This window comes from Prionailurus viverrinus, chromosome D4 (assembly GCF_022837055.1).
Source record: "Prionailurus viverrinus isolate Anna chromosome D4, UM_Priviv_1.0, whole genome shotgun sequence".
Classification (NCBI taxonomy): domain Eukaryota; kingdom Metazoa; phylum Chordata; class Mammalia; order Carnivora; family Felidae; genus Prionailurus; species Prionailurus viverrinus.
Window position 1 is genome coordinate 88,264,205 of NC_062573.1, and position 22,375 is coordinate 88,286,579.

At 59.6% G+C, this 22,375-nt stretch overlaps 1 long non-coding RNA gene across 7 annotated transcripts; it reads right to left on the reverse strand.

Moving 5' to 3' along the window:
- Window positions 1–931: 931 nt before the first annotated feature.
- LOC125150629 (uncharacterized) lies at window positions 932–19,099 on the reverse strand. 7 transcript variants are annotated; one of them, XR_007146414.1, is made up of 6 exons: window positions 16,662–19,099; window positions 15,351–16,470; window positions 14,291–14,397; window positions 9,636–9,757; window positions 6,266–7,038; window positions 932–2,549 (listed from the first exon to the last, which is right to left on the reverse strand). It is a non-coding gene; the product is annotated as an uncharacterized LOC125150629 (long non-coding RNA). The 7 variants fall into 7 exon arrangements; XR_007146411.1 differs by having other exon boundaries at window positions 9,636–9,823; XR_007146415.1 differs by lacking the exons at window positions 932–2,549; window positions 6,266–7,038; window positions 9,636–9,757 and adding exons at window positions 10,914–13,775; window positions 13,882–14,077 and having other exon boundaries at window positions 16,662–16,792; window positions 18,013–19,099.
- Window positions 19,100–22,375: the final 3,276 nt, after the last annotated feature.

Sequence of the window (22,375 nt, forward strand, 5' to 3'; positions counted from 1 at the left end):
CGCCACCCAGGCGCCCCAGTCTTTTTTTTTTTTTAATTGCATTTTTATTGGCTTCCTTTTGGGCCCAGTTATAGGGATTTTATCATGAGCATGAATTTGTGCAAGTCCTACCACAAACAGGATACAAAACAGTTCTGTCACCCCCAAAAAGCTCGTGTTCCTTTTATTGCTAAGCAATGGTCCATGGTATGGATACACTAATTTGTTTACCCATTCACCCATCGAAGGACATTTGGAGGTTTCCAGTTTGGGGCCGTCACAAATACCGCTGTCGTGAGCATTCACGCCTCTGTGTCCGTGAACACACGTGCCTTTGCATGGACCTGAGTGTTCATGGGACTCCATGGGACGCGCGCCCAGGAGTAGAACAGTTGCATCAAAAGGCAAAGATACGATTGACTTTTCAAGAACCCGCCAAACTGTTTTCCAGAGTGGCCGTACCATCGTGCATTCCCATCTGCAGGGCTTCAGATGCTCTGCGGGCTCCTTGGCCCTGGATACTGTCAGCACGTTTTGTGTAGCAATCCTAGTGAGTGTGGAGTGGTAGCTCCCTGCGGTGTGGACTCTCACGCCCCCGATGGCTAACGAGGTTGAATGTCTTTTCGGGTGTTGATTTGTCATCTGTCTATCTCCTCTGATGAAGTGTCTGTTCAAGTCTTTTGCCCATTTCTAAGTTGGGTCGCTTTTGAACGGTTGAGTTTCTGCAGTTCTTTATGATTTCCGGGTACAAGTCCCCTGTTTGATGTGTGATTTGCAAGTATTTTCTCGCAATCTACAATTGGTCTATCCATTCTTTTAACAGTGTCTTTTGCGGAGTGAAAGTTTAAAAATTTTTGATGAAGTAAAATTTATCAATTTTTTTTAATTTTACAGATTAGGCTTTATTATTATGATGATTACATTTTATTTATTTTTGATAGACAGAGAGACGGAGCACAAGTGGGGGAGGGGCAGAGAGAGAGGGAGACGCAGAATCCGAAGCAGGCTCCGGGCTCCGAGCTGCCAGCACAGAGCCCGACGTGGGGCTCGATGACACAGAAGCAGTGAGATTTGCAAGCACGAACGGTGAGTCAAGGGAGAACCTTCGGTGGCCACACCTGACCTGTCCAGGGTTGGAGGATGGGAGTGAGGGAACCGGCACGCGTCACACGTGAACTCTACAGTTGAGTATTCCACTCAATGCTTTCTTTGCATTGCCTCATTTATTCCTAAAACCGGTCCACGAACTTTTAGAAGGGGGGGGGTGTTTTTATGCCCACCCAGCGGGTAAGGAAATTGAAGTCAGAGAGGTTAAGAAACTTGCCGAAGGTCGCACACTAAATGGGGGAGCGAGTTTGGAACCTAGGGTGTCCACCTCTACTGGAGACAGGCAGGGGACAGTCGGGCCCAGACTCGGGGCTATTGATCTGTCACCTGGTTATGAGACTTTGGTTATGAGACTTCGGGAGAGATCGGAGGCCTCCAATCTCCCGAGAGCCTCAGCTCAGTCCCCCTCAAGAGGATGCCTCCTACTGGATAGTTCTTGTTCTGGGGAACTCCCCAGACCTGTCCCCAACAGTCGGGAGCCATCGGGGCCGATGATGACAGATGCCTCCATGCGTCACGCCCCGCCTGGGCTGATACGCGTCCATCTTTGGCCCTGACCTTGGGGCCCCGGCTCCCGTGACTGGTCCTTGCGGCCTGTTGACCTTCTCCGTGCTCCTGGTACATTCGCACCCCCACACCTTTGCCCGGGCTGCGACTCCCCACCTGGGATGCCCCCTCAACTTCTTCCTCGTTCAGATGTGACCGCTGTTTCAGCCTCCAGCTCAAGTCATGCCTTCCGCAGCAGCTCCTACAAGCTCCCAAATACAGTCTAGCCCCACGTGGCCTGAAAAGCTGCCGTTTGGCGACCTAGCCTTCCAGAGACACATGGGCTTTCCGGCGGAGCCTTCTAGATGCTCCCAGGGACGCATCTAGAGCAGTCTGGGCCCCAAATGGGTTGTGAGCACGCTGAGGGCAGGGGCTGAATTTCAATGCCCTCTCTGCTTGGCACAGGGAAGACTGGCTGGGAGCCCACGGCTTAGGGTCTAACAGCCCCATCTCCGCCACTTTCTCGCCGTGTGACTCAGCGTCTGGCAGGCCGCAAGCGCTCGGTCCGTGGGAAGCATGGCTGCTGTTGTTTTCATGGCTATTATTTTTATTCCCAAGATGCTTTCCGGAGCAGCAGCGTAACCAGGTATGACAGGGGAGCGGGTCTGCTGTTCTCCGGAGGGAAGCGAGGCCGCCCACAGCAGTAAGCCTCCCCTCCTGCCCACCCCCACGCCGGAAGCCGGGCCTGGAACACGGGCACCACGCAGGGCTGGTGGCCTGCGGCTCCGTGCAGCTCGCCCTAGCCTCCCCTGCAGGGCTGCAGGCTTGGGCGGGGGAGTGGGGGAGATTTTAATGTCCCCCCCCCCCCACCCCGCTGCCGACCTTCTCCTTTAGGCCCCTGCCCACCGTTTCCTGTGCCTGGAATGTTCTTCTCCCGCTTATCTCCTGGAGGGGGGACTCTTTTCCTCCGTCAAAACCTGATTTAAAAAAAAATTTTTTTTAATGTTTATTATTTTTGAGAGCGAGACAGAGAGCAAGCAGGAAAGGGGCAGAGAGAGGCGGAGACACAGAATCGGAAGCAGGCTCCAGGCTCTGAGCGGTCAACACAGAGCCCGACGCGGGGCTCAAACCCGCAGACCGCGAGATCGTGACCTGAGCTGAAGGCAGACGCTTCACCGACCCAGCCACCCGGGTGCCCCTCTCAAGACCTGATTTAGATTCCATGATTCCTAAGGGTCCCTCTGTGCCCTCAGCCCTTCTCTGGTTACGTGCACTCTGCTTTGTCATAATTATTTTGTTCAGATGCTTTCTTGGGAAGCAGGTTATAAGCTTCCCCATGATGGTTTTCGAGTCAGAAAATGCGGCTTTGCCTCTGGCTCCCGTGCTTACCAGGGGCCTGAACTTGGGTGTTGCCCACCCACCTCTCTGAGAACGTTCCATCACTGATAAGCTGGGGGGCTCAAATATTACCCTCTGCGCTGGGTGGCCTTGAAGTTTAAAAGAGATCGCGCGCGGGGCGGGGGGGGGGGGGGCCTAGCACGGAGCATGGGTGGCTTAGAATTAACGCTCCGTTATTTTGACCTCTTTCCTTCTGGCGGCCGAGCTGTGTGAGACCAGGGGGAGCGTCTCCTCACTTTTGGACCCTTGGGGGTCCGGGAGGGAACCTCTCTCCCAGAGTGGACCCCAAGAGGACAGGTTTGTGGGTAGCTCAGGGCTCTGCTGCTCTGCCCTGTCCCTGCCAACTGTCCCCGCTCTGAGTGCCATTGTTTACCTTGCGTGGGGGGGGGGGGGGGAAGGGCCTCCTGTCCCACTGGGGGCCTCCAGTTGAAGTGAGAAAGCCAGCGGGGGCCCACAGGGTGAGAGAAGCCGGGGGGGGGGCACACACCCAGCCCCAGCCGCTCTGGCTGGCGTGTGTTTGAGGGTGTCTGTCCCCCACCCCCCGGTTCCCTGGGGGCCTGCCCGGTGTGGGGGAAGGAGGGCAGGGTGCCCGGGAGGCAAGAGGACAGGCCCCAGCTGCAGAGCTCGAGCGAGGATCTCTTGATCTCTCGGCTGCACCAAGAGGCGGAGGCAGCCAGGGCCCTGGAGATCGTCTCCATGACAACCGCTGCCACTCACTCCCATCTCGGATGTAAATTAGTTACAATTTTATTAGTGTGCAGAATTTCAAGAGGCCGGATCCTGCTTTGGAAGGGAAAAGGATGGGGCGGGTGGGGGGGGGGAGAGTTTCCAAATGCTTCCTAGTCCCGCAAGGACCCCCCCCAAGCTCCAAGGTGGGTCCCTGCAGGGTGAACTGGGCCACGTGCCCTCATTGGTCTGTCTGTCAGCTGGGCCTGGGCTGGGGAGGCAGCCCGCGTCTGGACAGGAGGGCCGCACGGGCCCGGCAGTGTGCCCGGTGCCCTCCCCGCCTGGTCTGGCCTCCTCCACGGTTGACAGGGAGGCGGCTGAGGTCCCCGGGGGTCATTAGCCGGCTCAGGGCCGCCTGGCTTGGCCTCTTTGCTCAGCGGCCTCCCACGGTGGCCCAGAGGTCACATCGAGACACTGCTGGGCACCAGGGGCCGGGAGTCCGGGTGTCTGAGCAAACGCGGGGCCCTCGGTGCCCGAAGTCGGCGTGTGGCTGCGGCACACGCGTCTGGGCGGTGGCCGAGTCCCGGCCTCCTGGTATTTGATGCTCTGAATCCTGTGTGCGCGCACACACCTTTCTTTTCCCCCGAGGAGGCCAAAAAAAAAAAGGGGGGGGGGACAGATTTGTCTTTTCCTAAGGCTGTTGTTAAAATTAGTTGTGCCCCCCAAGGCGCATCCGAGTGCGTGTGCCCCCGAAGTGGCGCTGCTCCCGTCACCGCAGAGAGTGGGGCCCGACGACACGGCGGGCCCGCCCGGGAGCAGGGGAGCTGCTTTCAAGGGGGAGCTCCTCCGACAATCTCGCCCTCACTCAGTCAGTAACCAGGGCACGGCCCCACCCCTCCCTGCACCTCAGTTTCCCCAGGCGTACCATGGGCTGGAATATTCCTTTAGGGTCTATTTTGTATTTTTCCTTTTTCTTTCCCTGAGAGAGAGACAGAGAGAGCAAGCAGGGGAGGAACAGAGAGAGAGAGAGACAGACAGAATCCCAAGAAGGCTCTATGCTGTCAGCACAGAGCCCAACACGTGGGGCTCACACTCACGAACCCTGAGATCCTGACCCGAGCTAAAACCAAGAGTTGGACGCTTAACCAACTGAGCCACCAAGGTTCTCCTTCTCTAATTTAGTCGGTGTGTGTGTGTGTGTGTGTGTGTGTGTGTAACAGTCCTAGAAGTGCTTCCAGAGTTGGGAATCTGACAGCCCAAACCTCCTCCAAGTAGAAGGGAGCACAGGGGCGCCTGGGGGGCTCAGTCGGTTGAGCGTCCGACTTCGGCTCAGGTCATGATCTCACAGTCCGTGAGTTCGAGCCCCGCCTTGGGCTCTGGGCCGACAGCTCAGAGCCTGGAGCCTGCTTCCGATTCTGGGTCTCCCTCTCTCTCTGCCCCTCCCCCACTCATGCTGTCTCTCTCTCTCTCTCTCTCTCTCTCTCTCTCTCTGTCAAAAATAAATAAACATTAAAAAAAAAAAAAAAGAAGGGAGCACAGAGCTCTCTCCTCCTCAGAGAGGGAGCCTGCCATTGTGGCCCGCCTGGCCCGTCAGGGACGGAGAAGCACCAGCCAGGCCACAGGTCCGTCCTCCCGAGGTCCAGCGGGCATAAGTGCGAGAGATGATGGGACCAGGGTCTACGGGGGGGGGGGGGGCACCCTACTACCCTGGACAGGTCTCCCCGTCCCGTCCACGTAACTGGCGATCTTTGGTTCGATTGTGGCCAAGAGGCGGGGCAGACCCCGTGGCAAACAGGCCCTGGGCGACCGTGTCCCCGAAACAGGCCATTTCGGATAACCCACTGATGCCACGGCGAGGGCGCAGCCCCTTTTCCGGTTCTGTGCTGCCTGATTCTGCCCGATTCTGAGGTCCCTGTGACGGCGAGGCTCTCTCTGAGCTTCATCGGAGCTCAGTTTGTGGCACCAGGTGAGTGGAAGTTTCCCTACAAAGCCCTCCCACCCGCCCCCGACCCTCGCACCCCCCCCACACCCCCACGTGGAGTTAGAGGACTGCAGAGGGAGGGAGGCGGCAGCTCGCCTGCCTCCTCCGGCCCCCATATTACAACTTGCCGCATTTTGTGGCCCGAGGGCTGAGAATTCGAACCGGCGAGAGCAGGGATGGGCCCGCCCACCCACTACCAGTCATGTGTCTTACTAATCATGCCACACACCGGAAAACTTAATTAAATGGATGCTCGGTGTATGATTTCAACTAGTTTGGAAGTAGGGGGAAATCAAACAAACAGCCACGCGGCCCCTGCCGGCCGCCTGTCACCTTGGTCGAAGCCCCGCTGGGCCCTGGGTGCTGGGGACTGGGGCACTTGTCTGGTTCTCCTGCTCCGCTGTGCGGCTCCTTCCCTCTGGCCCCCAGAGGAGGCTCCGGCTGTCCCAGTCTCGCGCGCGCGCGCGCACACACACACACACTCACGCATGCACACACGCGCACACACGCGCACACAGCTGGAGCTGCGGGAGGGAGCGAGGCAGTCAAAGGAGACAGGGAAGGAGGGAAAACCCTAAGAATCAGGGGCTGCGTTACACGGCGAGCAAGACAGCCGGATAAAAATGTAAGGAAAGGCCAGATATATACCACTTAAATATAACTGAAGTCCAGCAGCCTGCCGTCCTGGTAATTCATTTTCGGCTCTCTCTCGGACCCTCTGTCTCTTCCTCCTCCTTCCTGTTCCTCTTCAAGTCACATCAGTGCTCTGTGTGCCGTGGGCGACGGCCCCCAGCTGCAGGTGGCCGCTGTCCCACTGCCCCCCTCCCCCAGCACAGGGCAGCCACCAAGGAGGGGACCTGGAAGGTACAGACAAGGACCAGGGGAGCAGAAAGAGCTCGAGCCGGTGCCCAATCCCCCCCCCCCCTGCCCCCACCGGGCAAGCAGGAGTGGGTGGGAAGCCTGGGCGTCCTCTTTTATCCCAGGGCAGGGTTTGGGACCATGCGCTCTTGTCAGTGAGGCAAATGCGGAGAAACCAGAAGAGGCATGTGACGTGGGTGACGGGGAGACGCTGAAGCCATTTGCTCACCAGACAGAAGCAGGCCACTTAAGGGGGGCTGACCACGGGCCACGTGCAGCGGCGCATGGGAGACAGGCACCCCTGGGTGGGGGGCCCGGGGTCCAGTGGGGGAGACGGGAAGGGAACGAGATGCCGTGGAGAGTGGGGATGCCACGGGACCCAAGAGCGCGTCCCTTGTGCGCTCCGATGGCCGGCAGCGTCGCCTCCAGCTCCCTTGCCGTGGTCCCACGAGGCAGTCACCGCCCTCCCCGTGTGCATATGGGGAAACTGAGGCCCAGACCGGTAAGTCACCGCCCGAGGCCCCCCGCTGGTAAACATGGCAGCCGGAGGCTCTGCTGAGGAACTGGGGAAGGCAGCAGAGTGAGGGTGGTCAGGATGGGCATTTCTGGGGAGCGCGGGCTGTGTTTGCTCTGGGCTCTCGCCAGGCTCTCTATGCAGACATCTCATCAAAACCTCTTTGGGGCGCCTGGGTGGCTCAGTCGGTGAAGCGTCCGACTTCTGCTCGGGTCATGATCTCGCGGTTCGTTGGGTTCGAGCCCCGCGTCGGGCTCTGTGCTGACAGCTCGGAGCCTGGAGCCTGCTTCGGATTCTGTGTCTCCCCCTCTCTCTCCCCCTCCCCTGCTCATGCTCTGTCTCTATCTCTCAAGAATAAATAAACTTAAAAAAAAAAAAGACATCATGGTGGCCCATTTTTGAGATTAGGAGACTGAGGAGCACAGAAGGTAGGGGACAGGGCTGAGTTCCCGTGGCCGGGGAGAGCGGCTTGGGGCTCAGACCGCATCTGCCTGCTCTACTCCCCTGGCCCACCCTGTCGCCCTGTCCCCACAAGGCCGCAGGACCGTTCCTAGCACCCCGGTGGCAGCTCAGGATGAACCAAGGTTAGCGAATTCCGGAAAAGAGGCTTTGTCTAGCAGAGGGGTGAGGCGGTTCCCCCAGTGGTCCCCAGCCCAGCAAGGCCCGGCGGCGTCTGTCCCAGTGAGGGCACACCTGCCCACGGGGGCCGCTCTGCCGGAGGCGGTGTGCTGGGAGTGTGCTAAATGCGTCACGCACAGGGATGAGACCCCCAGGCTACTAAGGAATCCAGGAGACGTAGGATTTGCTTCACACAACTCCCGGGCCCTGGGTCCCTTGGGGGTCCCTGCCTCCCCATCCACTGGCCCTCAGTGACGCTGGCCCAGGAGCTGCCGGACAGCCCTGTGTATCCGTGCGGCTTGGGGTCAGCTGGGCCTGGGTTTGAATCCTGTTCTGCCATTTACCACTCTCGGACTAGTGACCTCACTGTCTCTCAGCCTCAGTTTCCTTCTTGGGGGCCACGCTCCTGGATTTTTACCCAGCCGTATCCTCCCTCACTCAGGTTTTGGTGCTCACCACAGAGAAGGTGCTCCATGGATGTTATTGAATGAATGAGTGAATCTGTCCAATGGGGACAAAATGGGTCCCTCCCTCTCTAGAATGTTCTGGAGACCAGATGGCAAGGCTTAGCTGGGGCGGGGCTCCAGGCCCTGGTTCCATCACTAGAAGGTCTTTTTCAAGGAGCCAGACCAGGCCCGTTCTTCCAGGGACCAAAGAAGGGGTGCTCCCAGAAGCAGGCTGGGGTCAGGCCCAGGCGCTCAACCCAGACCCCCAGAGCCAAGCTCCCCAGGACCCAGGGCAAAGGACAGGGCAGAGATCGGGTGCCTTTGGTCCCTCGGCCTGTGCCCCAGAGCCCCGGGGTCATTCCACTTCCTGGGCTTCCCTCCCTCCTCTCTCCCTCCCTCTCTCCTTCCCTCCCTCAACCTCCCCTTCCACCCCTAACCCCTGCCCTTCAGAGCTCTGCGTCCTAGGTGTCCCTCTTTCTCCGATCTCTCTGCAATCCCCGCCTCTCCCCTGTGCTCTGCTTCCCACCTCACCCCGTCCGTCCCCGGGGAGGGGCAGCTGGAGGTGGCGATTCGCAACTCCCAAAGCAGCCGGCTCCCTGCGCGCCTGCACATCTGGGTCATTAGGACACTCTGGAAGACCGGGGCTGCCTGAGCCCAGACCTGCAGCCCCGCTCTCCTGCTTCCTCCCCGGCCTCTCCCTCCTCCCCCTCCTCCTCCCTCCTTCCTCCATCCTCCCGCCCCCTCCTCCCCCTGTCACCCTCCTCTCCACTCCAGCCAGTATTTTTAGCTCGCTGCTGTGCATTAGTGTGCAGGGGCGCTCCTGGTAAAGCCTGGATGAGGTTTTATCTGTTGTGACAGCCCCAAGGGCAGCTGGCAGACTTTTTCCCTCTTAAGTTTGGAGCGCTCTCCCTCTCCCTGGGGTCAGAGCCGCAGCTGGATGAGGGGCAGGGTCTCGGCCTGGTTTGGAGCCCTCCTTCCCCCTCCCTGCGCCTCCCCCCTCCTCTCCCCTCCTCGGCCTCAGGGCCTTTGTCTCCGGAAGATGGGCTGCGGGAGCCAGAACTGCCTCTAGCTTCTGCTCCCTCCTCTTCTCATTATTCCTTTCCTTGGGCTGCTTCCCTCAAGGTTCCAACCCTTCTCCCTTGCCCCTCTCCTTCCCTGCCTCCTGCTTTCTCTCCTCTCCCCTCACCCCTCTTCCTGGCCTTTAGCGAAAGGGGAGAAATCCGGGTGGATGACGGGGACCCCAGCCTCCTTCCCGTCCCTGAATCCTTCCGCCCTTGGACAACAGTTGGGGTGAGGGGGAGAGGGACTGGGAAAGGATGCTGGGGCTTAGGGGGTTCCTGGAGTCCCCGTCTCCAAGGTTAACCATCAGTGGGGCCCATCTGGACGCCCATGCCTTTCCGGGACTCCCTAGGGACCAACCTGACCCCCCCCCCTCCCCCCCCCGCCCAGTGCGACGCCCTGTGCCCAGCCCATGGAGGGGGTCCAGCCTGCAGAGTCCTCCTGATCCGGGTGGTCCGGGTCCCTCAAGGCATTCTCAACTCTCGTCCCTTCCCCCTTCAATTTGGCACAGACCTAAACGTACCTTTGTGGATGACCATTTTGGATAAGCGAACCACTGTCCTCAGCATTTGACCGTTTGCACATCTCTCTCTGTTCATGGTCACTGCGGCTGGGCACCGCAGACCCCATCTTTTTCTTTTCTTTCTTTTTTTTTTAATGTTTATTTATTTATTTTGAGAGAGAGAGAGAGAGAGCGCGCGCGCGCGCGCACTAGCAGGGGAGGGGGAGAGAGAGAGAGAGAAAAAGAGACAATGAGAATCCCAAGCAGGCGAAGCTGGATGCGGGGCTCGATCCCACAAACCACGAGATCATGACCTGAGCCGAGATCAAGAGTCGGACGCCCAACAAACCGAGCCACCGAGATGCTCCTTCAGACCCTATTCTGTCACCCCACGCTGCGGGGGAGGCACACGGGTTCAGACAGGCCAGGCCCCTTGGCCCCTTGGGCACGGACACCCTGCCAGCTCTGAGCAGCCCCCAGCACCCCTGCAGCCCCTGAGCACTCAGGTCCACACCGAGCGCTGCACCTTTCCAGAGCCTCGGAGGCCCAGAGAGGCAAAGTCCCCGCCCAAGGTCACACAGCCCAGGCTGGTGCAAGGAGATTGGGGCTCAACAGTGGGGAGCTTGAAGCCCTGAGAGACCTCACTGTGTTCCTCCCTGCTGGGGGTCCTAGGGCCAGTCCTCTCCCAGGCCAGTTGGGGGGGGGTGGCGGCTGAGGGAGCCACCTTTGGCCACCTGCCTCCCCACAACCCCCCGGGGCTGACTCAGGATGTTAGGTGGGAGAAAGAGCTGGCCTTGTCCACCTGGGCCCCCTGAGACCGCCCCCCCAGCCTCAGCCCCCAGCCCCCCTCTCAGGGCCCCCAGCTGTACTCTGGGCACCTGCTCCTCCTCCCCTCCCCCTCCTCTTCCTCTTCTCTCTCTTCTCCTTTGCCTTTCCTCTCTCTTTTCTGCTCCTTGGAGCTCTGCCTTCAGGATCCTCCTTCCCCAGCCGGCCCCTCCGGACGTCCTGCTTCCCTCTGTGGTCTCCCCCTCCCTGTGAGGTTCTCTCCCCAGTGGGTCTCCGTGTTGGTATTTCGAGCTTTCTTTTTCTTTCTTGTGTCTCTCTTCTCTCTCTCTTTCCCATCCTCGGCCTCTCCCATCCTGCTGTTATCTGCTCACCCTACCCACCCTAACACACACACACACACACACACACACACACACACAGGCATGCTCACTGCAGCAGTGATGGAGGTGAGGGTCACACCCCCCCAGGAGGACCCCCGTACCTCTTCCCTGGGTCCCCCCGCCCCTGGAGGCACCTCCAGGTTCAGCCTAAGCTAAGGCCAGGGTTGCGTGGGGTTCTAGGCTGGGTAGTGTCCCAGGGTTCAGCAGCTGCATTTTCCAAGGCTCTGGGGCAAGGAGCAACCCTGAGCGGCCCAAAGCTTCTGGAGGGCCCGTATCCCCAGAGTGCCCTCCCAGCGGTCACTGTACTGCAGGGACCCGCAATCGAGGGCAGCCCCGAGGGCAGGGGAGTCAGGTCCAGGCTGGGGCAGCACAGATCGTAACAGTGAAATGATGCGAGGAGACAGAAGCCAGGCTGGCCATCGGGCCTGCAAGGTGACCACCAGGGAGGCCAGGGACGCGTCTGTTCCTCTGTGCCCTGCGGCCACCTAGGCACGCTGGGGGATGGGGACGTGGGTGTGGTGAGGCCTGCCGCTCACCTAACTCTCCTGTTCTCCTAGGTTCACGGGAGCCTGGGCCCTGGAGTCCGACCATCCTGAGTTCGAATCTCACCCGCTCACTAGTTGTACAAAATTGGGGGTAACTGACTCCCTCCCCCTGGACTCTCCCTTTCTTGGCCTGTGACATGGGGATAACGCAGCTGCCCTCCCTGAGGACTGTTGTAAGAACCCAACGGGGCCCTCCGTGTAAGGCACCTGCCGGGACCGCCCCCGTTTCTCCACCAGTGCACCAACATAGGCTGGGTGGCGTCGGTCCTGACTCGGAGTCCTGGTCTACCACTGGTGGCGCCTCGCTTTCCACTTCTGTAAAAGGCGGCGAATGGCCGTAACCCCTCAGGGGTGTTGGCAACACTGAGATCATCTGGGAATAATTAGCCCAGCTAGGGCCGAGGGTTTAAATGGGAGTGGTTGGTCCTCGAAGGCCGGAGGTAGTCCAGCCTGGGAATGGAATAGTCTGGAACCTTCCGGCACAGTTATGGAGTCAGTCCTGGGTTTAAGGACTGGGGAAGTGCTGGGGCGGGCGGGGGACGGTGTTCCTCACCCTTTTTGGGTCTGGGCCATCCCTCTGGGGTCATGGTCTGCACACACACACACACACACACACACGTTTCAGCTTTAGCAGTCATCGCTTCCTCGATGTCCCGCTTGGAGTCCCAGGACCGCTTGCGCCGTGAGGCCAGCGCCCCTCCCCTCCTGCTTGGGTTGACTTCCCCTCTTCCCTTGCCTCTGGACCAGCCGGCCTCGTCTCAGCCCCCTGGCTGGACCTCACCAGCTCCCACCCTTGGGAGGACTGCTTCCCCTCTCCGGGCCTCAGTTTCCTCATCGGAAAAATGGGGTTGCTAGTAGAATCCGCCTCTTGGGGGTTGGTGTGGATTAAGCCGGGGAGTGAGAGCTCTCAGGGCGTACTACAGGAGCATCCAACGGGCTTTTCAGAGACGGCAACGCCTGATTCCCCACCACACCCCCACGGCTCCCTTGGGCTCAGGAAACGGTACCTCCCACTGTTCATGATGACACAGCCATCCTTGATTCTTCTGTCTTCCACACCCACGGCCCATCCTTTGGCAAATCCTGGTGGCTTTTCTCAACATACACCCTACATCCAGCCGTTTTTATCTCCCTGGCGCTGCTGTCCCTGACCAGGCCACCGCGACCATCTGAGATTCTTTAAGCACACAAGGCAGCCCTCGGCTGGCTCGCTCTCGCCCGCCCCTCCCCGCCTCCATTGACTTCGGGCGGATGCAGAAAAGCCGTGAGGTTTCAAGGTGACCTGTGCACTCTGCTCCCCCACCTCAGGACAGCAGGATGAGCCACCCCAGGGCCTTTGCACTTGCTGCTTCCCCCAGCTGTGGACCTCTCCCGGGGCTCACTCCGTCACTGCACCAGGTCCACGGTCACCCCCTCACCTCAGTGACTCCAGTCCTTCGGTTCTTCCTAGCCCAGCCCCTCACCCTGCTTTCCTTTCCTCTCTACCTTGCCGTACTCCCTGGATCCTGGTATGGGCCTGTGTCTTTGCTCTTCGTCTCTCTCTTCCCTAGAACGTGAGCAGCGCAAATGTGGGAGCCCGGTCCTGCTGTCCACTGTCTCCGGGCGCGCAGGAGAGTACCTGGCCTGAGCGTGCGCTCACCGATCATCACAACCGGACGCGGGAACGCACGAGAGCTACGGTCATGATCAGTCCCGCTCCCCCGAAAGCTAGAGAAAGAGAGGCTGAGAAGGGAGGTGGGGTCGTCGTGTCGGGTAAGGAAAACACCAGCGGCCTCGCCCTGCCCGTCTTCTGCCAGAGACCGGCTGGCTTTCTAGGGTGGGGGCTTGCTCAGCCTATGCTATGGGCTCGCCGAAGAAAGGCCAGGCCAGCCTGACTCTGCTCTTCTGCCCAGCCTGTGACACAGCTTCCTGGAGCCACCAAGGGTCTGGTGGAGAAAGATCACATTCAAACAGGGGGCCACCCACCTGTCTTCTGTCCACTGCGCCCCGGGCAGAGAGGGAAGGGAGGGGGCTGGCTCTTCTTTAAAACAGCCCCAGCCCTGCAAGCCTGGTCCCTGCCCTCAGGGGGGGTTTCCGCAGTTGGGGAGGCGGGGCCTTGGCTGTGAATAAACATAGCAGGTCTGTGAGAGGGAGGAGGCAGAGGCGCCAAGCTGAGCCCCTCCTTCCTCGCCCTTCGCCCTCCGCTCACCGGGACATCCTCCTGGCCTGAGGCGGCCCCAGAAGATAACTGTCAGCAACGGGGCCCATTCTAAATATCCGGTCCAACCCAAGGTCAACCGTGAAAGGGTCTGCTGGAGGCCTCACAGCTTCCACAGCCTGGGCGATCCCAGGCGCCCCTGGGATCATCTTTTGTATCTCCCTGCTCCCCCAGCGGGGCATTCCCACCCGGCACCTCACTGCACGAACAGATTCCTGGTCTTCTGAACTGGCCGCTGCTCCCCACACAGCTCCTGCAGAATTGGAGGGTCGGGGCCTGAGGCCTAGTACCTTCACCCATCTGTCACCACCGCCCTCTCCATCATCACCACTGGTACAGGCTGAGTTGTGTCTCTGTACCTGAGAATGGGACCTTATTTGGAGATAGGGACTTTAACAGACATGAGCGAGGTTAAGATGAGGCCGTTGGGGAGGGCGCCCGGGGGGCCCAGTCGGTGAAGCGTCCGGCTTCCGGCTCAGGTCATGATCTCACGGTTCGTGGGTTCGAGCCCCGCGTCGGGCTCTGGGCTGACAGCTCAGAGCCTGAACCCGCCCCCTTAAAAATAAACATTAAGAAAAAAAAAAAAAGAGGAGGTCGTTAGGGCGGGCCCTAATCCAGTATGACTGGTGTCCTTATAAAAAGGGGCAGTGTAGACCCAGAGGCAGTGACACCCAGAAGGCAGACGCCGCCACGCAGACCCAGAGAGAGCACCCTGTGAGGACAAGGGACTGGAGGTTGAGAACGGTGCATGCGGTAGCCAATGCCCACCTGAGGCACCGGAAGCCCAGCGAGAGGCCTGGAACGTTCCTTCTCTGGCACCTCCAGAGGGAGCACGGCCCTGCTGACATCTCATTCTGGAATCCTGGTCTCCAGACCTACGAGGCAACACATGTCAGTTGTTTGGAGCCACAGAGTTTGCGGCCCCGGGAAATGAGCACAGCCGCCCCCCCCCCCCATCACCAGCGTCCCCGTCACCGCTCCCACAGCCACCACCCCGGCATCACAGCCAGCATCACAGCCAGCATCACCGCCGTATGGGCTTCCTGTGGCTGCAGAACTAATGGCCACACACTTGGTGGCTGACAAGACTAATCTCAGAGTTCCGGAAGCCAGAAGGCCCAAATCAACGTGCCAGCGGCACCGTGTCCCGTCGCGAGACTCAGGGAAGAATCCTTCCTCGTTTCTTCCAGTTTCCGGTGGCTCCAGGCCTTGCCCTCTCTGCCCCTCAGTTGGCCTTCCCCCCTTTGGTGTCGACCCTGCCTTCTCTTCTGTCTCATATAAGGACACTCGCGATGGCACTGAGGCCCCACCTGGGGAGTCGGGGATGCGCTCACGTCCCTATCCTTAAGTTCATTACATCTGCAGAGACCGTTTTTCCAACTCAGGTCACATTCACAGGTTCCAGGGATTAGGATGTGGACCCATCTTTGCCGGGTGGGGGCTTTTAAGACAACCCAGGGCTGGTACAGTCATTTACTTACGTTTTTTAATGTTTATTTATTTTTGAGAGAGAGAGAGAGAGCGCGGGCAGGGGAGGGGCAGAGAGAGAGGGAGACAGAAGATCCGAAGCAGGCTCCACGCTGACGGCAGCGAGCCCGATGTGGGGCTCGAACTCACAAACCACGAGATCATGACCTGAGCCGAAGTCGGACGCTTAACCCACGGAGCCACCCAGGTGCCCCCCAGCTCCTGAACTTCTGATCACACAGGGGATTCCACAGAAGAATCAGAGTAGGGCAATGCACACCGAATGGAAGGCAAGGCACCTGGGTCCTGGCTCTAACCAATGGTCAGGTCTCCTTCCCTCTCTGGGCCTCAGTTTGCCCACCTGTAAGATAGGGAAGCAGGAGTGGTTGGTCTGCATCATCTCCAACGTCCTCCTAGTTCTGGACGGCGCTGGCTGTCATCTGTCGTTTCAGTCCTATTCAAACACTGCCCAGGGGCAGGACTTTCACATCAGCTAAACTCCAAACCTGCTCCCAGAGATGAGTTTTGCTTGGAAGGCCAGCCCATGGGGAGGAGTGGAGGGCGGTCCTGCCTTCCCCTGTCACAGCGCTGGCAGCAAAGGACTGGGGACGGACTGGGGGTGGGGTATTCTCTTTTCTGGGAGCCCGACTTCTGATTCATGCGCTCAAGGGAGGACTCCTGCAGCTCCAAACTGGTGGACGCTGGGACAGAGCTGAAGAGAACTTTATCTTGCCGTGGCGCCCCAGACCCACAGGTCTTAGTGGGGAACTGGCTTGTCGCTTTAGACTCCAGACGGCCTGGAGAGGCGATCCTGGGCCTGGGGGAGCGCTGGTTGATCATCTGAGGCCAAGAGACCAAGAGGGGCTGCAGTGACCAAATCCACCAAATCCCAAGCCTCGTGTCCTTGGAACGGGGGTCGGGGAGGGGAGGTGGTGGGGGAAACCACCACAAAACAGGCTGGGACGGCAGGGGGATGGGGGGGGGGTTCTGAAAATTCAGTTTCCAAAACTCGCTCTGTTCATTAGGAGTCGTTTGTTTATAAGTATAAACATTTTTCAAATCCGTTTTTTATCTTTAGAACGTGAACTCCAGAGGCCTTTTTCCTCTGGCTTCTGTCTGGACCAGCAATTGTTTGCAACTCAGCTAATACTGTTCAAGAGTGGGGAGCTGAGTTAGGGACAGAACTGCAAACTTTAATTAGCAGGATGAGATTAGCATCCCAGCAGGGGCTTGCGGGCGGGGGGCATCCTCCAGGCCCATCAGATCCCAACGGACAGACGGCCCGCACCTTCCACAACCCCCCCACCCCCAGCTGAAGGCTCCAGTGGGGTGAGCAGGAGCCTGGCCAGCCAGAGCTTAGACCCGCCGGGTTAATCTTCCCTTACTGGGCCTCCAGCTGAGCCTCGCCCTATTCCAAGGCTTCCAGTCCAGCCACTGGCTTTCCTTCACCAGCCTCTGCCGGGTTTTGTCCCTGCAAGGGTCTAAGCAGAATAAAAAAAAAAAAAAAAAAAGAAACCCGGCTGTGTGACCTTGGGGCAGTCGCTCACCCTCTCACGGTAGAGAATCTAAGCGGGGAGGTGGGGAGGTTTGCTGGAAGCCAAGCCCCAGCGGGGAGGGGGGTGGAGGAATTCGACCCTCCTCCCCGCAAACCCAGGGCTCACACGCCACCAACCTGCCCTCGCTGGGTTCAGGCAATGCTGAAGAATTTTCTGGTCTTTTTTCTGGTTTAGTTTTAAGTGCTTCCAACGGCAGCGGAGCTGTTCCACCACAGTCCCCAGGAAATTGGTCCACGTAGGACGGAGCCTTCCCGGGAATGAAGTCATCTGTTCCTTTTTTTATTTTTTGTTGCCTCTCTCCTTCAGCACGAGTCCCCGGCCTCTGCAGTCTCTCCCCGCGCGCGCACGCACACGCGCCGCGGCGGGGGTCGGCCGGGGCTGGCTGGAGGGGTGGGGGGGGGAAGGGGCGAGCGGCAGGCCCCCCGGGGGGCCGCGTCCGCCCGGGGAGAGGTGGGGGGGGGCCCTCGCCAGCCCCCGCCTCCCGCTCCCACCCGCGACTTCCCCGGGCCCGCCCGAAAGGTGAGCTCCCGGGAGGCCGCCCGCGCTCGGGCGCGGCCAGCTCGGCAAACAATAACAGTAAATAACGCTCCCTTGTCAACGTAATAAAAACGGAAACGGTTACAATGTTTTTTAATAAGCGTCCCCCATCAATCTGCCGCCCTCCCCACCCCCCCTCCCTCCCGAGCCGCGGGCACCGGCGGAGAGGGGCGGGGAGCAGGGGAAGGATGGGGCGCCGGGGCGCGCTGGACGGACCGGGGTGCCGGAGGAGGACGCCGCCGGGGTGGGGTGGGGTGGGGTGGGGGGTGGAGAGCGGCAGCGCAGCGAGTGAGAGACGAGGGGGCGCGGGCGGCCGGGGTCACGCGCGCCAGCCGAGCCGGGAAGCGGCCGCGGTGAGTAACACCGTTGCCATGGCGACGTGGCCGCGAGGAACAGGAAGCGGCAGAAATAGCAGCCGCCGCAGCCCACGCCGCCCGGCCCCTCCCCCCCGCGAGCCCGTTGCCACGGAGACCGGCTCGAGCGAGGCTGCGCGGGCGGCCGCGGCCTCCTGCGCCCCGGCCCGCGCATGCGCCCCGGGGCCTGCCCCGCGCGGGCGTCGCGGCGGTACCCGCCGCAACCCCGGTGCCGTCCGGACCCCAAACCTGCCAGGCTGCGCGCTAGGGTCGGGGGGGGGGGGGGTGTGGAGGGAAGAAAAAAAAAAAAAGCAAAACTGTCGCCCGCTTTGGGGAGGCAGCCCCGCCTTTGTTCCTGGCCGATTCGTTGGTTTCCCGGGCGCCGGAGGTGGGAGCCGAGGGAGGTGGCCGGGGCGCATCAGTCACCGTCCCCACTGTGTTCTCAGCCGGGCCTCCGAAGGGAGCCCGGGCCTGGGGCGGTCCGGCCAGGCCCACGTGCTGACCTCCCCGCGGGGGTGAGGGACCCCCCCCCCTTGTGTTTTCCGGTCTTTTTTGCACACCCTCCCCCAGATTCTACCTGGCAGCAAGCACCGAGGGAGAAATGAAATCCCGCCAAACTCCGGGCTCCCTCTCCATTCCCTGGTCGACAGAGAACTAGGAAACAGTCCACCCCCTCCCCTTCAAGGAAGTTGAGGGAAACCTAAATGTTTCATAAACAAAAGCACTCTCCAACAACTTGTTTATGTGAACGCCTGGCTGCAGCCTTGCATGGCTAAGGCTGGGGGTGTGTGTGTGTGTGTGTTGGGGCAGACGCACGATCATCTCTGAGGCTGTTTGTGGAGGATTTTTTTCTTTCCACATTTTGTTTGGTTTGTTTTGAATAAGGGTCAGAGGTCTGGGTTTCTGCTGGGAAGGGGGAAGGGTCACCTCAATTGGACAGGCCAGGGGGGTCCCAGGAGGACAGGTCACAGGGCCTGCAGAGCTGGGGCAGAGGCCATGAGCCAAAGCCTCCCATCTGGCAGGGCCCGTCCCCCTTCTCTCCCTGTCCCTAGCCAGCCTGGTCCCCAAGGTGGCCTTGTGCTGGCTGAGGGGTTCTGGCCACTTGGCCTCCAAAGAGCTAAGGAGAGAGTGAGGGGCGTTGGGTGACATTCCTTCCTCCCTCCTCCCTCCTCCTTTCTCCATGTGGGCGAGGGGCCCCCAGCCCCGAAGAGGAAGCTTCTGTCTGATGTCCAGTAGACTTCAGGTCCGCCATGGCCGACTTGGCATCATAATTAGCCCTCTCCTTCTTTTAGGAGGAAATGAAGACACAGAAGGAGGCTGGGAGCAGAGAGAGAAAACTCCACCGCTGTCCAGAGGGCAGTAGCTTGTGCTGAGACCCAGGGCTTCAGAAGCAGGCTGTTCTGGTGGTGAATCCCAGCTCGGGCCCCACTGAAGCTTGAGCGTCTGGATGCTAGGGACCGTACAGTGCCCACCTCCCAGGTTGTGATGATTCCTCGAAGTGATTCCTAAAAGCTTTTAGAGCAACTCGCACAGAGTAGGTACTCAGAACAGGACAGCTATTATTGACGGGAGCTGGTCTGCTGCTCTCCCTAGTGTGACCCAGGATCGCCACGTAGGAGCCCTGAGACTCTGGGCTTGGCTCTCTATCCCACGGCAGGTGCATCTTTTTTTTTTCTTCAATTTTTGAGAGAGAGAGAGTGCAGAGAGCAGCGAGCGAGAGAGAGAGACACACACACACAGAATCCAAAGCAGGCTCCAGGCTCTGAGCTGTCAGCACAGAGCCCAACGCGGGGCTCGAACTCACGGACTGCAAGATCATGCCCTGAGCATGAGTCAGACGCTCAACGGGCTGAGCCACCCAGGCACCCCGCGGGGCAGGTCCATCTTTGTCACAGGCTGTGCCACCAACCCGCTGTGCAGCCTGAGGCAAGTCACTTACCTTTGGGGGCCTCGGCTTTCCCCTCTGGCAAATGGAACAATAATCAGGACAAGCACTGGTTGTGAGTTCCTCTGTGCCAGGCACCCCACCGAGGTCTGTACGTTTTCGTATCCGATTTAGCCTTCCAAACAGCCCCCTCGAGTGCAATCGTGCTGATCCTGATCTCGCAGAGTTCCTCAGACAGGCGAAGCTACTTGCTGGGGGTCACAAGGCTGGAACGTGGCAGGGAACACGGGGTGGTCAGGTCCTGGGCCGTCATGCACCCCGGAAAGCAAGCATCATGTTTGTGTTACTGTCACTCTATGCTTACTACTTGTTCCCTGACCTTTCTCGTGGCTCAGACCACAGCCCTTCCTCCGCATTCGCATCCTTGGGCTCAGCCATTCGGGACTCTTCTGAAACTGGCAGGGACCCAGCTCTCTGTGAAAGAGCCCCTCAGGGGTACACGGGTGGGAGGGAGGGGGCGCTGGGCGAGCCAGGTGGGCCCCACACGGTCTCTGCTGTCAACCTGGCAGTGCACAGAGTCCCCCCCCCCCTTGTCCCTTCCTGCCGCTCACGCTAAAGGGTTGGGGTCCCTAACACCCCCAGGTGGACGTGTTCCATCCAGATGGTGCGGTTAATTGCGCTGGAAACTGTAAATCTCTGTTATTATCCCAGACCTCCGGGTGCTCTGCTGGGCTGTCACCTCAAGGCACTGGAGGTGGAAGAGGCGCCCCTCCAGCCCCACCCACCCGGCCCAGGCTTTGTTCCTGCTGTAGCCAGGGAGGAAATCACCCAGTTGTGACGTCCACTGCCTACATTTGAATCCTGGCCCCATCACTTCCCGGCTGTGTGGCGGTGTGACTTCATCTCCCTGTTAGTCTCAGTTTGCTCGGCCACAAATTGGGGGGGGGGGTGGGTTACAGCGCCTGCCTATCGTCAGGGTCAGGTGCGCTGCCCTGCGGGGCTCCAGAGGGTCCCCGGGATATTACCGGTTCTAGTGAGTGTTGACTCTGTGAGGAGTGACGTAATGCGTTGGCTCCATAAACTCTCAGACAAGCACATCGGTAGCCCGTTTTGCAGGAGAGGAAGCTGCAACTCAGAGAAGGGAAGTGAGTGGCCCAAGGCCACACAGCCAATTAGGAGAGGAACTAGGATTTAAAGCAGGCAGACCTGTGTGGCTCTAAAGTCCTCTCTGTAACCCTAAGGTCCTAGCCTTCCCCACTGGAGCCCTCCTGGGGCTCTCAACCGAGGCCTGCAGTGACAGCATCATTAGCCCTGCCCAGGGCCGGCTTCTATAACTCAGCTTGGGAAGATCTGGGTTAATAGGTCCTTAATAAAGCCAGCAGAGGCGTCTGTGTCTTTCCGGGGCAGGGGCCAAGGGGCCAGGCACAGCAGATGCGTTCTAATGAAAATGCTGGGGAGCGGGGGAAGGGGCCGTGGGTTGACCTCCCTGCTCATGTCTCAGAGTGCAATCCACTATTACTCCCTGCCTGAGTCACTGGAGGCCTTCCAGTGCAGAGGACAGTCACCCATCGCTCCATCCATCCATCCATCCATCCTCCCATCCCTCACTCACTGATTCACTCACTTCCTCCCTCCCTCCCTCCCTCCCTTCCATTCGTCCAATGTTTACTTAGCACTCATTTTAAGCCAAACCTTACCTCAAAGGGTCCCTCCCTCCAAGGGCTTTGCATTCTTAAAAAAAAAAAAAAAGGCACTCAATAAACAGCTCACCATGCCCTACAGGATGCCAGGAGAGAGGACATCTTGGGACCTCTGAGACGGGGCTGTGCAAACCTACCTCAGCCAGGCTTTCTAGGTGACCCCCCCCCCCGAGCTGGCCAACATGTACAAAGAAGGGGGTGCCCTGTGGTCTCCCCTATTCTGCGATTCTAACATTTCAAGTAGGGTGAGGAAACTCCTCATCAAATCGTTGCCACCCTAGTGCCCAGGGTCTGCCCTCAACACCCACCATATCCCCCACCGAGGCCCAGGTCCATTCCCAACTGGCCCAGATGGTAAACAACAAGCTGAGACGTGGTCAGGGGCAGAGCGCTGGGCCGGCAGGTGGGATGGGGCCTCGCTGTGTCATGTGCCGTGTGGCTCTGGGGACCTGACCTCCTTTAGCGCGGCTGAAATGCCCTGGGGGACTCGGGAAACCTCAGCTGTCAGGACATTACTATTCTCGTTCTTGTCATGTTGTTACTACAGGGGAAACGGCTTTGGGAGGCGGCATTCATTCAGTGGATGTTTGTTCCCTCCCTGCCTCCCTCAACAAATGTTTATTACTGTGACCTGTGCTCTGTGCTGGGCCCCAGGCCAAGGACGAGATCAGACTAGGTCCTAAAGTCTGGGGAGGGTGGTGAATGGGAATCACCTTGATCACCCGGAAGGCGGTGTTGAGAAGGATGCCGAGGCTGCATCTGGGCCGCCAAAGAGAGTGCTGTGATCAATTAGTAATGTCTGCCACTCTCGCAGGGAGGGGAGCGGCAGCCAATGCGTTTGCCAGTCTTAACTCTGAAAAACAGGAAGGACCTCAGAGCGGTGACCCTCTTGAACTTGGGCTGCCTGAACTTGGGCAAGACACTGACCTACTGCCTGCCTCATCTTACTACCTTGTGAGGCAGGGATGCTGATGTGGCAGAAGGAGCTGCAGCCGGAGGGCCCGGGCTTCCTGGTTTAATCCCCCCTGCCCTGGCCTTACGGGAGGACTAGAAGTGATCCGCCCCTGTGAGAAAACGCACAGCGCTCGTAAACATGTCGGGAGGAGGGGGGAGACGGGGAGGAAAGACCGGGATCTTGGAGCCGCAGCAGGAGCACGGGAAAGCCAGGTCCCCAGCTGCTCTGCGGACTGTTCCATGTCTGGGCCTCAGCTTCTCCATCTGTACAATGGGGTGGTTGGGGAATGGAATGCCGAGGGGTCTCCCACAACTGATGTCTTGTGATGTCAGCACTGCCGAGGCAGCTGGAGGCTGGGGGAGGAGGTGAGAAAGGGGCGTGGGGCTATGACAGCACCCCA